Raw genomic sequence first — 16,540 nt, 5'->3', positions numbered from 1 at the left:
CACTGTAAATACTGACAAACACCACAGTGACTCACTGTAAATCCTGACACACTCCCAGTGACTCACTGTAAATTCTGACACACTCCCAGTGACTCACTGTAAATACTGACAAACACCACAGTGACTCACTGTAAATCCTGACACACTCCCAGTGACTCACTGTAAATACTGACAAACACCACAGTGACTCACTGTAAATACTGATACACTCCCAGTGACTCACTGTAAATCCTGACACACTCACAGCGACTCACTGTAAATCCTGACACACTCCCAGTGACTCACTGTAAATACTGACAAACACCACAGTGACTCACTGTAAATCCTGACACACTCCCAGTGACTCACTGTAAATACTGATACACTCCCAGTGACTCACTGTAAATACTGACACACTCCCAGTGACTCACTGTAAATCCTGACACACTCCCAGTGACTCACTGTAAATACTGACACACTCCCAGTGACTCACTGTAAATACTGATACACTCCCAGTGACTCACTGTAAATCCTGACACACTCCCAGTGACTCACTGTAAATACTGACACACTCCCAGTGACCCACTGTAAATACTGACACACTCCCAGTGACCCACTGTAAATACAGACTCACTCCCAGTGACCCACTGTAAATCCTGACACACTCCCAGTGACTCATTGTAAATACTGACACACTCCCAGTGACCCACTGTAAATACTGACATACTCCCAGTGACTCACTGTAAATCCTGACAAACACCACAGTGACTCACTGTAAATCCTGACACTCAGTGACTCACTGTAAATCCTGACAGACTCCCAGTGACTCACTGTAAATCCTGACACACTCCCAGTGACTCACTGTAAATCCTGACACACTCCCAGTGACTCACTGTAAATCCTGACACATTCCCAGTGACTCACTGTAAATACTGACACACTCCCAGTGACTCACTGTAAATACTGACAAACACCACAGTGACTCACTGTAAATCCTGACACACTCAGTGACTCACTGTAAATACTGACACACTCCCAGTGACTCACTGTAAATCCTGACACACTCCCAGTGACTCACTGTAAATCCCGACACACTCCCAGTGACTCACTGTAAATCCTGACACATTCCCAGTGACTCACTGTAAATACTGACACATTCCCAGTGACTCACTGTAAATACTGATAGACTCCCAGTGACTCACTGTAAATCCTGACACACTCCCAGTGACTCACTGTAAATCCTGACACACTCCCAGTGACTCACTGTAAATACTGACACACTCCCAGTGACTCACTGTAAATACTGACAAACACCACAGTGACTCACTGTAAATCCTGACACACACCCAGTGACTCACTGTAAATACTGACACACTCCCAGTGACTCACTGTAAATCCTAACACACTCCCAGTGACTCACTGTAAATACTGATACACTCCCAGTGACTCACTGTAAATCCTGACACACTCCCAGTGACTCACTGTAAATACTGACAAACACCACAGTGACTCACTGTAAATCCTGACACACTCCCAGTGACTCACTGTAAATACTGATACACTCCCAGTGACTCACTGTAAATACTGATACACTCCCAGTGACTCACTGTAAATACTGACACACTCCCAGTGACTCACTGTAAATCCTGACACACTCCCAGTGACTCACTGCAAATACTGACACACTCCCAGTGACTCACTGCAAATACTGACACACTCCCAGTGACTCACTGTAAATACTGACACACTCCCAGTGATTCACTGTAAATACTGACACACTCCCAGTGACTCACTGTAAATACTGTCATACTCCCAGTGACCCACTGTAAATACTGGCACACTCCCAGTGACTCACTGTAAATCCTGACACATTCCCAGTGACTCACTGTAAATACTGACAAACACCACAGTGACTCACTGTAAATCCTGACACACTCCCAGTGACTCACTGTAAATACTGACAAACACCACAGTGACTCACTGTAAATCCTGACACACTCCCAGTGACTCACTGTAAATCCTGACACACTCCCAGTGACTCACTGTAAATACTGACAAACACCACAGTGACTCACTGTAAATCCTGACACACTCCCAGTGACTCACTGTAAATACTGACAAACACCACAGTGACTCACTGTAAATACTGATACACTCCCAGTGACTCACTGTAAATCCTGACACACTCACAGCGACTCACTGTAAATCCTGACACACTCCCAGTGACTCACTGTAAATACTGACAAACACCACAGTGACTCACTGTAAATCCTGACACACTCCCAGTGACTCACTGTAAATACTGATACACTCCCAGTGACTCACTGTAAATACTGACACACTCCCAGTGACTCACTGTAAATCCTGACACACTCCCAGTGACTCACTGTAAATACTGACACACTCCCAGTGACTCACTGTAAATACTGATACACTCCCAGTGACTCACTGTAAATCCTGACACACTCCCAGTGACTCACTGTAAATACTGACACACTCCCAGTGACCCACTGTAAATACTGACACACTCCCAGTGACCCACTGTAAATACAGACTCACTCCCAGTGACCCACTGTAAATACTGACACACTCCCAGTGACTCACTGTAAATACTGACACACTCCCAGTGACTCACTGTAAATACTGACACACTCCCAGTGACCCACTGTAAATACTGACACACTCCCAGTGACCCACTGTAAATACAGACTCACTCCCAGTGACCCACTGTAAATACTGACACACTCCCAGTGACTCACTGTAAATACTGACACACTCCCAGTGACTCACTGTAAATCCTGACACACTCCCAGTGACCCATTGTAAATACTGACACACTCCCAGTGACCCACTGTAAATACTGACACACTCCCAGTGACTCACTGTAAATGCTGACACACTCCCAGAGACTCACTGTAAATACTGACACACTCCCAGTGACTCACTGTAAATACTGGTACACTCTTAGTGACTCACTGTAAATACCGACACACTCCCAGTGACCCACTGTAAATACTGGCACACTCCCAGTGACCCACTGTAAATACTGACACACTCCCAGTGACCCACTGTAAATACTGACACACTCCCAGTGACCCACTGTAAATACTGACACACTCCCAGTGACTCACTGTAAATACTGACACACTCCCAGTGACTCACTGTAAATACTGACACACTCCCAGTGACCCACTGTAAATACTGACACACTCCCAGTGACCCACTGTAAATACTGACACACTCCCAGTGACTCACTGTAAATGCTGACACACTCCCAGAGACTCACTGTAAATACTGACACACTCCCAGTGACTCACTGTAAATACTGCTACACTCTTAGTGACTCACTGTAAATACCGACACACTCCCAGTGACTCACTAAACACTGACACACTCCCAGTGACTCACTGTAAATACTGACACACTCCCAGTGACCCAGTGTAAATACTGACACACTCCCAGTGACTCACTGTAAATACTGACACACTCCCAGTGACCCACTGTAAATACTGACACATTCCCAGTGACCCACTGTAAATACTGACACACTCCCAGTGACCCACTGTAAATACTGACACACTCCCAGTGACCCAGTGTAAATACTGACACACTCCCAGTGACTCACTGTAAATACTGACACACTCCCAGTGACTCGCTGTAAATACTGACACACTCCCAGTCACTCACTGTAAATACTCACACACTCCCAGTGACTCACTGTAAATACTGACACACCCCCAGTGACTCACTGTAAATACTGACAAACACCACAGTGACTCACTGTAAATACTGACACACTCCCAGTGACCCAGTGTAAATACTGACACACTCCCAGTGACTCACTGTAAATACTGACACACTCCCAGTGACCACTGTAAATACTGACACACTCCCAGTGACCCACTATAAATACTGACACACTCCCAGTGACTCACTGTAAATACTGACACTGTAAATACTGAAGGGAAAGTCAGGGAACCAAGAGGTGAAGTAATCAGTGGGAAGCGTAGCTGCTTAGGAATACAAAAAAGCACGAAAAGACAAAACTCAGGAGAGGTTACGATAGTCCCCATCCCACAAAATTTGACACAGTGTATGGAAAGGCTCAGTAAACCAAGGTCCACCACACTAAGAAAACAAAAAGGGACGGTCAATAGAGAATTAAAGGTGCTATATTTAAATGTGCGCAGTGAACGGAACAAGGTAAATGAGCTTGTGGCCCAGATTGTGACTGGCAGGTATGATGTGGTAGGCATCACAGAGACATGGTTGCAGGGGGTTCAGGACTGGCATTTAAACATCCAGGGATTCACAACCTATCGAAAAGACAGAGAGGTGGGCAGAGGGGGTGGGGTTGCCTTGTTAATTAGGAATGAAATTAAATCAATAGCACTAAACGACATAGGGTCAGATGATGTGGAGTCTGTGTGGGTAGAGTTGAGGAACCACAAAGGCAAAAAAACCATAATGGGAGTTATGTACAGGCCTCCTAACAGTGGTCAGGACCGGGGGCACAAAATGCACCACGAAATAGAAAGTGCATGTCAGAAAGGCAAGGTCACAGTGATCATGGGGGACTTTAATATGCAGGTCGACTGGGTAAATAATGCTGCCAGTGGACCCAAGGAAAGGGAATTCATTGAATGTTTACAGGAGGGCTTTTTGGAACAGCTTGTGATGGAGCCCACGAGGGAACAGGCCATTCTGGACTTAGTGTTATGTAATGAACCAGACTTGATTAAAGATCTTAAAGTAAGGGAGCACTGAGGAGGCAGTGATCATAATGTGGTAGAATTCAATCTCCAATTTGAAAGAAAGAAGGTAGAATCAGATGTAAAGGTGTTACAGTTAAATAAAGGTAACTACAGGGGCATGAGGGTGGAACTGATGAAAATCGACTGGGAGCAGAGCCTAGTGGGAAAGACAGTAGAACAGCAATGGCAGGAGTTTCTGGGAGTAATTGAGGACACAGTACAGAGGTTCATCCCAAAGAAAAGAAAGGTTATCAGAGGGGGGATTAGGCAGCCATGGCTGACAAAGGAAGTTAGGGAATGCATCAAAGCAAAAGAGAAAGCCTATAATGTGGCAAAGAGTAGTGGGAAGTCAGAAGATTGGGAAGGCTACAAAAACAAACAGAGGATAACAAAGAGAGAAATAAGGAAAGAGAGGATCAAATATGAAGGTAGGCTAGCCAGTAACATTAGGAATGATAGTAAAAGTTTCTTTAAATACATTAAAAACAAACGGGAGGCAAAAGTTGACATTGGGCCGCTCCAAAATGATGCTGGTAATCTAGTGATGGGAGACAAGGAAATAGCTGAGTAACTAAATAAGTACTTTGCGTCAGTCTTCACAGTAGAAGACATGAGTAATATCCCAACAATTCCGGAGAGTCAGGGGGCAGAGTTGAATATGGTAGCCATCACAAAGGAGAAAGTGCTAGAGAAACTAAGAGGTCTAAAAATTGATAAATCTCCGGGCCCAGATGGGCTACATCCTAGAGTTCTAAAGGAGATAGCTGAAGAAATAGTGGAGGCGTTAGTTATGGTCTTTCAAAAGTCACTTGAGTCAGGGAAAGTCCCAGAGGATTTGAAAATCGCTGTTGTAACCCCCCTGTTCAAGAAGGGAACAAGGAACAAGATGGAAAATTATAGGCCAATTAGCCTAACCTCGGTTGTTGGCAAGATTCTAGAATCCATTGTTAAGGATGAGATTTCTAAATTCTTGGAAGTGCAGGGTCGGATTAGGACAAGTCAGCATGGATTTAGTAAGGGGAGATCATGCCTGACAAACCTGTTAGAGTTCTTTGAAGAGATAACAAATAGGTTAGACCAAGGAGAGCCAATGGATGTTTTCTATCTTGACTTCCAAAAGGCCTTTGATTAGGTGCCTCACGGGAGACTGCTGAGTAAAATAAGGGCCCATGGTATTCGAGGCAAGGTACTAACATGGATTGACGATTGGCTGTCAGGAAGAAGGCAGAGAGTTGGGATAAAAGGTTCTTTTTCGGAATGGCAACCGGTGATGAGTGTTGGGGCCACAGCTGTTCTCTTTATATATTAACGATCTAGATGATGGGACTGGGGGCATTCTGGCTACGTTTGCCGATGATACAAAGATAGGTGGAGGGGCAGGTAGTATGGAGGAGGTGGGGAGGCTGCAGAAAGATTTAGACAGTTTAGGAGAGTGGTCCAAGAAATGGCTGATGAAATTCAACGTGGGCAAGTGCGAGGTCTTGCACTTTGGAAAAAAGAATAGAGGCATCGACTATTTTCTAATGGGTGACAAAATTCATAATGCTGAAGTGCAAAGGGACTTGGGAGTCCTAGTCCAGGATTCTCTAAAGGTAAACTTGCAGGTTGAGTCCGTAATTAAGAAAGCAAATGCAATGTTGTCATTCATCTCAAGAGGCTTGGAATATAACAGCAGGGATGTACTTCTGAAATATTATAAAGCATTAGTTAGGCCCCATTTAGAATACTGTGAGCAATTTTGGGCCCCACACCTCAGGAAGGACATACAGGCACTGGAGCGGGTCCAGCTGAGATTCACACGGATGTTCCCAGGAATGGTAGGCCTAACATACGATGAACGTCTGAGGATCCTGGGATTATATTCATTGGAGTTTAGGAGGTTGAGGGGAGACCTAACAGAAACATACAAGATAATGAATGGCTTAGATAGGGTGGATGTAGGAAAGTTGTTTCCATTAGGAGGGGTGACTAGGACCCGGGGGCACAGCCTTAGAATAAAAGGGAGTCACTTTAGAACAGAGATGAGGAGAAATTTCTTCAGCCAGAGAGTGGTGGGTCTGTGGAATTCATTGCCACTGAGGGCGGTGGAGGCCGGGACGTTGAGTGTCTTTAAGACAGAAGTTGATAAATTCTTGACTTCTCGAGGAATTAAGGGCCATGGAGAGAGAGCGGGTAAATGGAGTTGAAATCAGCCATGATTGAATGGTGGAGTGGACTCGATGGGCCGAATGGCCTTACTTCCGCTCCTATGCCTTATGGTCTTATGGTCTTATGACACACTCCCAGTGACTCACTGTAAATACTGACACACTCCCAGTGACTCACTGTAAATACTGACACACTCCCAGTGACTCACTGTAAATACTGACACATTACCAGTGACTCACTGTAAATACTGACACACTCTCAGTGACCCACTGTAAATACTGACACACTCCCAGTGACCCACTATAAATACTGACACATTCCCAGTGACCCACTTTAAATACTGACACACTCCCAGTGACTCACTGTAAATACTGACACACTCCCATTGACCCACTATAAATACTGACACACTCCCAGTGACTCACTGTAAATACTGACACACTCCCTGTGACCCACTGTAAATACTGACACACTCGCAGTGACTCACTGTAAATACTGACACACTCCCAGTGACTCACTGTAAATACTGACACACTCCCAGTGACCCACTGTAAATACTGACACACTCCCAGTGACTCACTGTAAATACTGACACACTCCCAGTGACTCACTGTAAATACTGACACACTCCCAGTGACTCACTGTAAATACTGACACACTCCCAGTGACCCACTGTAAATACTGACACACTCCCAGTGACTCACTGTAAATACTGACACACTCCCATTGACCCACTATAAATACTGACACACTCCCAGTGACTCACTGTAAATACTGACACACTCGCAGTGACTCACTGTAAATACTGACACACTCCCAGTGACTCACTGTAAATACAGACACACTCCCAGTGACTCACTGTAAATACTGACACACACCCAGTGACTCACTGTAAATACTGACACACTCCCAGTGAGTCACTGTAAATACTGACACACTCCCAGTGACCCACTGTAAATACTGACACACTCCCAGTGACTCACTATAAATACTGACACACTCCCAGTGACCCACTATAAATACTGACACACTCCCAGTGACCCACTATAAATACTGACACACTCCCGGTGACTCACTGTAAATACTGACACACTCCCAGTGACTCACTGTAAATACTGGCACATTCCCAGTGACTCACTGTAAATACTGACACATTCCCTGTGACTCACTGTCAATACTGACACACTCCCAGTGACCCACTGTAATACTGACACACTCCCAGTGACCCACTGTAATACTGACACACTCCCAGTGACTCACTGTAAATACTGACACATTCCCTGTGACTCACTGTAAATACTGACACACTCCCAGTGACTCACTGTAAATACTGACACATTCCCAGTGACCCACTGTAAATACTGACACACTCCCAGTGACTTACTGTAAATACTGACGCACTCCCAGTGACTCACTGTAAATACTGACACACTCCCAGTGACTCACTGTAAATACTGACACACTCCCAGTGACTCACTGTAAATACTGACACATTACCAGTGACTCACTGTAAATACTGACACACTCTCAGTGACCCACTGTAAATACTGACACACTCCCAGTGACCCACTATAAATACTGACACATTCCCAGTGACCCACTGTAAATACTGACACACTCCCAGTAACTCACTGTAAATACTGACACACTCCCATTGACCCACTATAAATACTGACACACTCCCAGTGACTCACTGTAAATACTGACACACTCCCAGTGACTCACTGTAAATACTGACACACTCCCATTGACCCACTATAAATACTGACACATTCCCTGTGACCCACTGTAAATACTGACACACTCCCAGTGACTCACTGTAAATACTGACATACTCCCAGTGACCCACTGTAAATACTGACACACTCCCAGTGACTCACTGTAAATACTGACACACTCCCAGTGACTCACTGTAAATACTGACACACTCCCAGTGACTCACTGTAAATACTGACACACTCCCAGTGAGTCACTGTAAATACTGACACACTCCCAGTGACCCACTGTAAATACTGACACACTCCCAGTGACCCACTATAAATACTGACACACTCCCAGTGACTCACTGTAAATACTGGCACATTCCCAGTGACTCACTGTAAATACTGACACATTCCCTGTGACTCACTGTCAATACTGACACACTCCCAGTGACCCACTGTAATACTGACACACTCCCAGTGACCCACTGTAATACTGACACACTCCCAGTGACTCACTGTAAATACTGACACATTCCCTGTGACTCACTGTAAATACTGACACACTCCCAGTGACTCACTGTAAATACTGACACATTCCCAGTGACCCACTGTAAATACTGACACACTCCCAGTGACTCACTGTAAATACTGACACACTCCCAGTGACTCACTGTAAATACTGACACACTCCCAGTGACTCACTGTAAATACTGACACACTCCCAGTGACCCACTGTAAATACTGACACACTCCCAGTGACTCACTGTAAATACTGACACACTCCCAGTGACTCACTGTAAATACTGACACACTCCCAGTGAATCACTGTAAATACTGACACACTCCCAGTGACTCACTGTAAATCCTGACACGTTTTCAGTGACTCACTGTAAATACTGACACACTCCCAGTGACTCGCTGTAAATACCGACACACTCCAGTGACTCACTGTAAATACTGACACACTCCCAGTGACTTACTGAAAATGCAGACACACTCCCAGTGACTCACTGTAAATACTGACACACTCCCAGTGACTCACTGTAAATACTGACACACTCCCAGTGACTTACTGAAAATGCAGACACACTCCCAGTGACTCACTGTAAATACTGACACACTCCCAGTGACCCACTGTAAATACTGACACACTCCCAGTGACTCACTGTAAATACTGACACACTCCCAGTGACTCACTGTAAATACTGACACACTCCCAGTGACTCACTGTAAATACTGACACACTCCCAGTGACTCACTGTAAATACTGACACATTCCCAGTGACCCACTGTAAATACTGACACACTCCCAGTGACTCACTGTAAATATTGACACACTCCCAGTGACTCACTGTAAATACCGACACACTCCCAGTGACCCACTGTAAATACTGACAATTCCAGTGACCCACTATAAATACTGACACACTCCCAGTGACCCACTGCATATACTGACACATTCCCAGTGACCCACTGTAAATACTGACACACTCCCAGTGACTCACTGTAAATACTGACACACTCCCAGTGACTCACTGTAAATACTGACACACTCTCAGTGACTCACTGTAAATACTGACACATTCCCTGTGACTCACTGTAAATACTGACACACTCCCAGTGAATCACTGTTAATACTGACACACTCCCAGTGACCCACTGCATATGCTGACACATTCCCAGTGGCCCACTATAAATACTGACACACTCCCAGTGACTCACTGTAAATACTGACACACTCCCAGTGAATCACTGTAAATACTGACACACTCCCAGTGACTCACTGTAAATACTGACACACTCCCAGTGAATCACTGTAAATATTGACACACTCCCACTGTAAATATTGACTTTTGTGAGGGCCACGAAGAATCCAGCATGAGTTTAAGGATACAAAGAAATAATATTTATTTACAATAACATATATATACACAACAGCAGCAACTTCGCTTGCTGCTCACTCCTTCCTGGCTGGTTCCAAACTGGCCAGCTTTATTTATGCAGGGAGTCTGCTAATGATTTCTCCGCCCCCCCTCATTGGGGAAGCTCATACTCCCACAGGATTGTGGAATTGTCATTAGTTCCCAGCCAATGGTAAGCAGGCAGGTTATAACATCCCTCCCCCCCAAAGTCCAAGGAATCCACCAAAGACCCTGGTGAAGGAGGGCGTCAGACTAGTTTTGCCGCAGGCCAGACACCATTTGCACAAGGTGCTGGATCAGGCGGCGTGTAACGAGACGGAACCGGCGCTTCCGTGATGAATGATGTAACGGTTGTACATCCACGGCTGTGGGTCCGAGGACTCCCCCTCTGAAACATCCTGTGTCTCCACCTCGGAGTCAGAGTCTGCTGCCTCCCGTCATCTCAGCGTCTCTATCTCCACGCGGTCCTGTAATGACGTGCGCAGGCTTTGAGTGAGGCACCAGAGGAAGTTTGTGAGGACTACTTTCCTTTGTGTCTGGTCTCTGTGGCTGTAGAAATGAGCTCCGGGGGGCGGGGAATCTTTGGAAGGGATAGTCTTCTGGACCGAACATGGTTTACATAGAACATAGAACGATTCAGCGCAGTACAGGCCCTTCGGCCCACGATGTTGCACCGACATGGGAAGTCAAAAAACAAAAGCTATCTAACCTACACAATGCCATTATCATCCATATGCTTAACCAATAAACTTTTAAATGCCCTCAATGTTGCCGAGTTCACTACTGTTGCAGGTAGGGCATTCCACGGCCTCACTACTCTTTGCGTAAAGAACCTACCTCTGACCTCTGTCCTAAATCTATTACCCCTCAGTTTAAGGCTATGTCCCCTCGTGCTAGCCATTTCCATCCATGGGAGAAGGCTCTCACTGTCCACCCTATCTAACCCCCTGATCATTTTGTATGCCTCTATTAAGTCTCCTCTTAACCTTCTTCTCTCTAATGAAAACAACCTCAGGTCCATCAGCCTTTCCTCATAAGATTTTCCCTCCATACCAGGCAACATCCTGGTAAATCTCCTCTGCACCTGCTCCAAAGCTTCCACGTCCTTCCTATAATGCGGTGACCAGAACTGTACGCAATACTCCAAACGCGGCCGTACCAGAGTTTTGTACAGCTGCAACATGACCTCATGACTCCGGAACTCAATCCCTCTACCAATAAAGGCCAACACTCCATAGGCCTTCTTCACAACCCTATCAACCTGGATGGCAACTTTCAGGGATCTATGTTCATGGACACCTAGATCCCTCTGCTCATCCACACTTCCAAGAACTTTACCATTAGCCAAATATTCCGCATTCCTGTTATTCCTTCCAAAGTGAATCACCTCACACTTCTCTACATTAAACTCCATTTGTCACCTCTCAGCCCAGCTCTGCAGCTTATCTATGTCCCTCTGTAACCTGCTACATCCTTCCGCACTGTCGACAACACCACCGACTTTAGTGTCGTCTGCAAATTTACTCACCCACCCTTCTGCGCCCTCCTCTAGGTCATTGATAAAAATGACAAACAGCAACGGCCCCAGAACAGATCCTTATGGTATGCCACTTGTAACTGAACTCCATTCTGAACATTTCCCATCAACCACCACCCTCTGTCTTCTTTCAGCTAGTCAATTTCTGATCTACATCTCTAAATCACCCTCAATCCCCAGCCTCCGTATTTTCTGCAATAGCCTACCGTGGGGAACCTTATCAAATGCTTTGCTGAAATCCATATACACCACATCAACTGCTCTACCCTCGTCTACCTGTTCAGTCACCTTCTCAAAGAACTCGATAAGGTTTGTGAGGCATGATCTGCCCTTCACAAAGCCATGCTGACTATCCCTAATCATATTATTCCTAACTAGATGATTATAAATCAGGGGCGTCATTCTCCGACCCCCCCGCCGGGTCAGAGAATGGCCGTTGGCCGCCGTGAATCCCGTCCCCGCCCCCGCCGAAGTCTCCGGTACCGGAGATTGGGCGGGGGCGGGAATTGGGCCGCGCCGGTTGGCGGGACCCCCCGCTCAATTCTCCGGCCCAGACGGGCCGAAGTCCCGCCCAGAAATTGCCTGTCCCGCCGGCGTAAATCAAAGCTGGTATTTCCCGGCGGGACCAGGCGGCGTGGGCGGGCTCCGGGGTCCTGGGGGGGGGGGGGCGCGGGGTGATCTGACCCCGGGGGGGTGCCTCCACGGTGGCCTGGCCCGCGATTGGGGCCCACCGATCCGCGGGCGGGCCTGTGCCGTGGGGGCACTCTTTCCCTTCCGCCTCCGCCACGGCCTCCACCATGGCGGAGGCGGAAGAGACTCTCCCCACTGCGCATGCGTGGGAAACTGTCGGCGGCCGCTGACGCTCCCGCGCATGCGCCGCATTTCCGCGCCAGCTGGCGGGGCACCAAACGCCATTTCCGCCAGCAGGCGGGGCAACAAACGCCATTTCCGCCAGCTGGCGGGGCGGAAATCCCTCCGGCGCCGGCCTAGCCCCTCAATGTTGGGGCTTGGCCCCCAAAGATGCGGAGCATTCCGCACCTTTGGGCCGGCGCGATGCCCGTCTGATTGGCGCCGTTTATGGCGCCAGTCGGCGGACATCGCGCCGTTGGGGGAGAATTTCGCCCCTTGTCTCTTATAATCCCCTCCAAGACTTTACTCACAACAGACGTGAGGCTCACCGGTCTATAGTTGCCGGGGTTGTCTCTACCCCCCTCCTTGAACAAAGGGACCACATTTGCTATCCTCCAGTCCTCTGGCACTATTCCTGTAGCCAATGATGACATAAAAATCAAAGCCAAAGGCCCAGCAATCTCTTCCCTGGCTTCCCAGAGAATCCTAGGATAAATCCCATCAGGCCCCGGGGACTTATCTATTTTCAGCTTGTCCAGAATTGCCAACACCTCTTCCCTACGTACCTCAATGCCATCTATTCTAATAGCCTGGGTCTCAGCATTCTCCTCCACAACATTCTCTTTTTCCTGAGTGAATACTGACAAAAAATATTCATTTAGTATCTCACCTATCTCTTCAGACTCCACACACAACTTCCCATCCCTGTCCTTGACTGGCCCTACCCTTACCCTAGTCATTCTTTTATTCCTGACATACCTATAGAAAGCTTTTGGGTTTTCCTTGATCCTTCCTGCCAAATACTTCTCATGTCCCCTCCTTGCTCATCTTAGCTCTCTCTTTAGATCCTTCCTCGCTACCTTGTAACTATCAAGCGCCCCAACTGAAACTTCACACCTCATCTTCACATAGGCCTCCTTCTTCCTCTTAACAAGAGATTCCACTTCTTTGGTAAACCACGTTTCCCTCGCTCGACGCCTTCCTCCCTGCCTGACCGGTACGTACTTATCAAGAACACGCAGTAGCTGTTCCTTGAACAAGCTCCACATATCCAGTGTGCCCAACACTTACAGCCTACTTCTCCAACCTATCCCCCCCCAAGTCATGTCTAATGGCATCATAATTGCCCTTCCCCCAGCTATAACTCTTGCCCTGCAGGGTATAGTTATCCCTTTCCATCACTGACGTAAACATCACCGAATTGTGGTCACTGTCCCCAAAGTGCTCACCTACCTCCTTACTTTCGCTCTTATCCAGAATCATCTTCGCCATCCTTTCCTCTACATCCCGAGAACTCTCCTTTCCTGTTTCTAACCTCAGCCCATACTACCTCGGAAGAAGAGTCCCCATCTAGCATCCTCTCCGCCACCGTAATACTGTTTTTGACTAGCAGCGCCACACCTCCCCCTCTTTTGCCTCCTTCTCTGAGCTTACTAAAACACCTAAACCCCGGAACCTGCAACAACCATTCCTGTCCCTGCTCTATCCATGTCTCCGAAATGGCCACACCATCGAAGTCCCAGGTACCAACCCATGCTGCCAGTTCCCCTACCTTATTTCGTATACTCCTGGCATTGAAGTAGACACACTTCAAACCACCTACCTGAACACTGGCCCCCTCCTGCGAAGTCAAATCTGTGCTCCTGACCTCTATACTCTCAATCTCTCGTACCCTAAAACTACAATCCAGGTTCCCATGCCCCTGCTGCATTAGTTTAAACCCCCCCAACAAGCACTAACAAATCTCCCCCCCAGGATATTTGTGCCCCTCAGGTTCAGATGTAGACCATCCTGTCTGTAGAGGTCCCACCTTCCCCAGAAAGAGCCCCAGTTATCCAGAAATCTGAATCCCTCCGGCCTGCACCATCCCTGTAGCCACGTGTTTAATTGCTCTCTCTCCCTATTCCTCATCTCATTATCACGTGGCACGGGCAACAACCCAGAGATAACAACTCTGTTTGTTCTCGTTCTGAGCTTCCATTCTAGCTCCCTGAAAGCCTGCCTGACATCCTTGTCCCCTTTCCTACCTATGTCGTTAGTGCCAATGTGGACCACGACTTGGGGCTGCTCCCCCTCCCCCTTTAGGACCCAGAAAACACGATCCGAGACATCACATACCCTTGCACCTGGGAGGCAACATACCAAACGTGAGTCTCTCTCGCTCCCACAAAATCTCCTATCTGTGCCCCTGACTATTGAGTCCCCAATTACTAATGCTCTGCTCCTCTCCCCCCTTCCCTTCTGAGCAACAGGGACAGACTCCGTGCCAGAGGCCCGTACCCCATGGCTTACCCCTGGAAAGTCCCCCCCCCACAAGTATCCAAAGCGGTATACTTGTTACTCAGGGGAACGACCACAGGGGATCCCTGCACTGACTGCTTCTTCCCAGTCCCTCTTACAGTTACCCATCTATCTCCAATCTTTGGTGTAACTAATTCCCTGAAGCTGCTATCTATGACCCCCGCTGCCTCCCGAACGATCCGAAGTTCATCCAACTCCAGCTCCAGTTCCCTAACTCGGTCTTGGAGGAGCTGGAGATGGCAGCACTTCCTGCAGGTAAAATCAGCAGGGACACTAACGGCATCCCTCACCTCAAACATCCTGCAGGAGGAACATTGCACTCCCTTCCCTGCCATCCCTCTAACTTCTAACCAAGATCTGTTTAATAAATAATTAAATAATAATAAAAAAAAATAATAATATAATATGGCACTTACCTCACACCAATGGGTTTTATTATTAGGTTAGAGGAGGAGGGTGGGTGGGAGACACTACACGTGTAGTGTCTCGGGTTTCCTCGCCACCAGAATTTATTGGTTGGGGGGGGGGGCCTTCCCAGAAGTCCGCGGGTCGAACCTCCGGTTCCCGCCTTATATTAAAAAAAAAGAAAATAAAACAGAAAAGAAGAACAGAAACGGGACCAGGTAAGTGATTTTAAAGTAAAAACTTACCTCCCAGAAGGCCCTTGCGCACCGCTCCCGCCGAAATCCAAAGGTTTGTGCTGGAGACGACCCTGGGCTTGCACCTGGTAAGAGATAGGGCCCACTTCGCGAAAGAATACACCAGGGACCCACTGGGCACCACCAGCAAAATTCTGACCAAACACTGGGTCACCGTGCGCAAACTGCCAAATTGGCCGGTGCCGAGAAAAACCTTGGGCGGGATTCTCCCCTACCCGGCGGGGCGGGGGGTTCCGGCGTAATTCTCCGCACCTTTAGGGGCCAAGCCCTCACCTTGAGGGGCTAGGCCCGCGCCGGAGTGGTTTCCGCTCCGCCGGCTGGCGGGAAAGGCCTTTGGCGCCACGCCAGCCGGCGCCGAAAGGTCTTCAGAGGGCGATGCATGCGCGGCAGCATCTGCAGCCACTCTCGGCATCCCCGCGCATGCACAGGGGAGGGGGTCTCTTCCGACTCCGCCATAGTGAAGACCATGGCGAAGGTGGAAGAAAAAGAATGCCCCCACGGCACAGGCCCCCCCGCGGATCGGTGGGCCCCGATCGCGGGGCAGGCCATCGTGGAGGCACCCCCCGGGGCCAGATCGGCCCTCGCCACCCCCCCCCCCCCCGCCCCCAGGACCCCATAGCCTGCCCGCGCCACCTTGTCCCACTGTTTAAAAGGAGGTTTAATCCACGCCGGCGTGCGAGGGTTTACA

Source organism: Scyliorhinus torazame, chromosome 7 (genome assembly GCF_047496885.1).
Source record: "Scyliorhinus torazame isolate Kashiwa2021f chromosome 7, sScyTor2.1, whole genome shotgun sequence".
Taxonomy (NCBI): domain Eukaryota; kingdom Metazoa; phylum Chordata; class Chondrichthyes; order Carcharhiniformes; family Scyliorhinidae; genus Scyliorhinus; species Scyliorhinus torazame.
Note: the sequence above shows the minus strand (reverse complement) of the source record.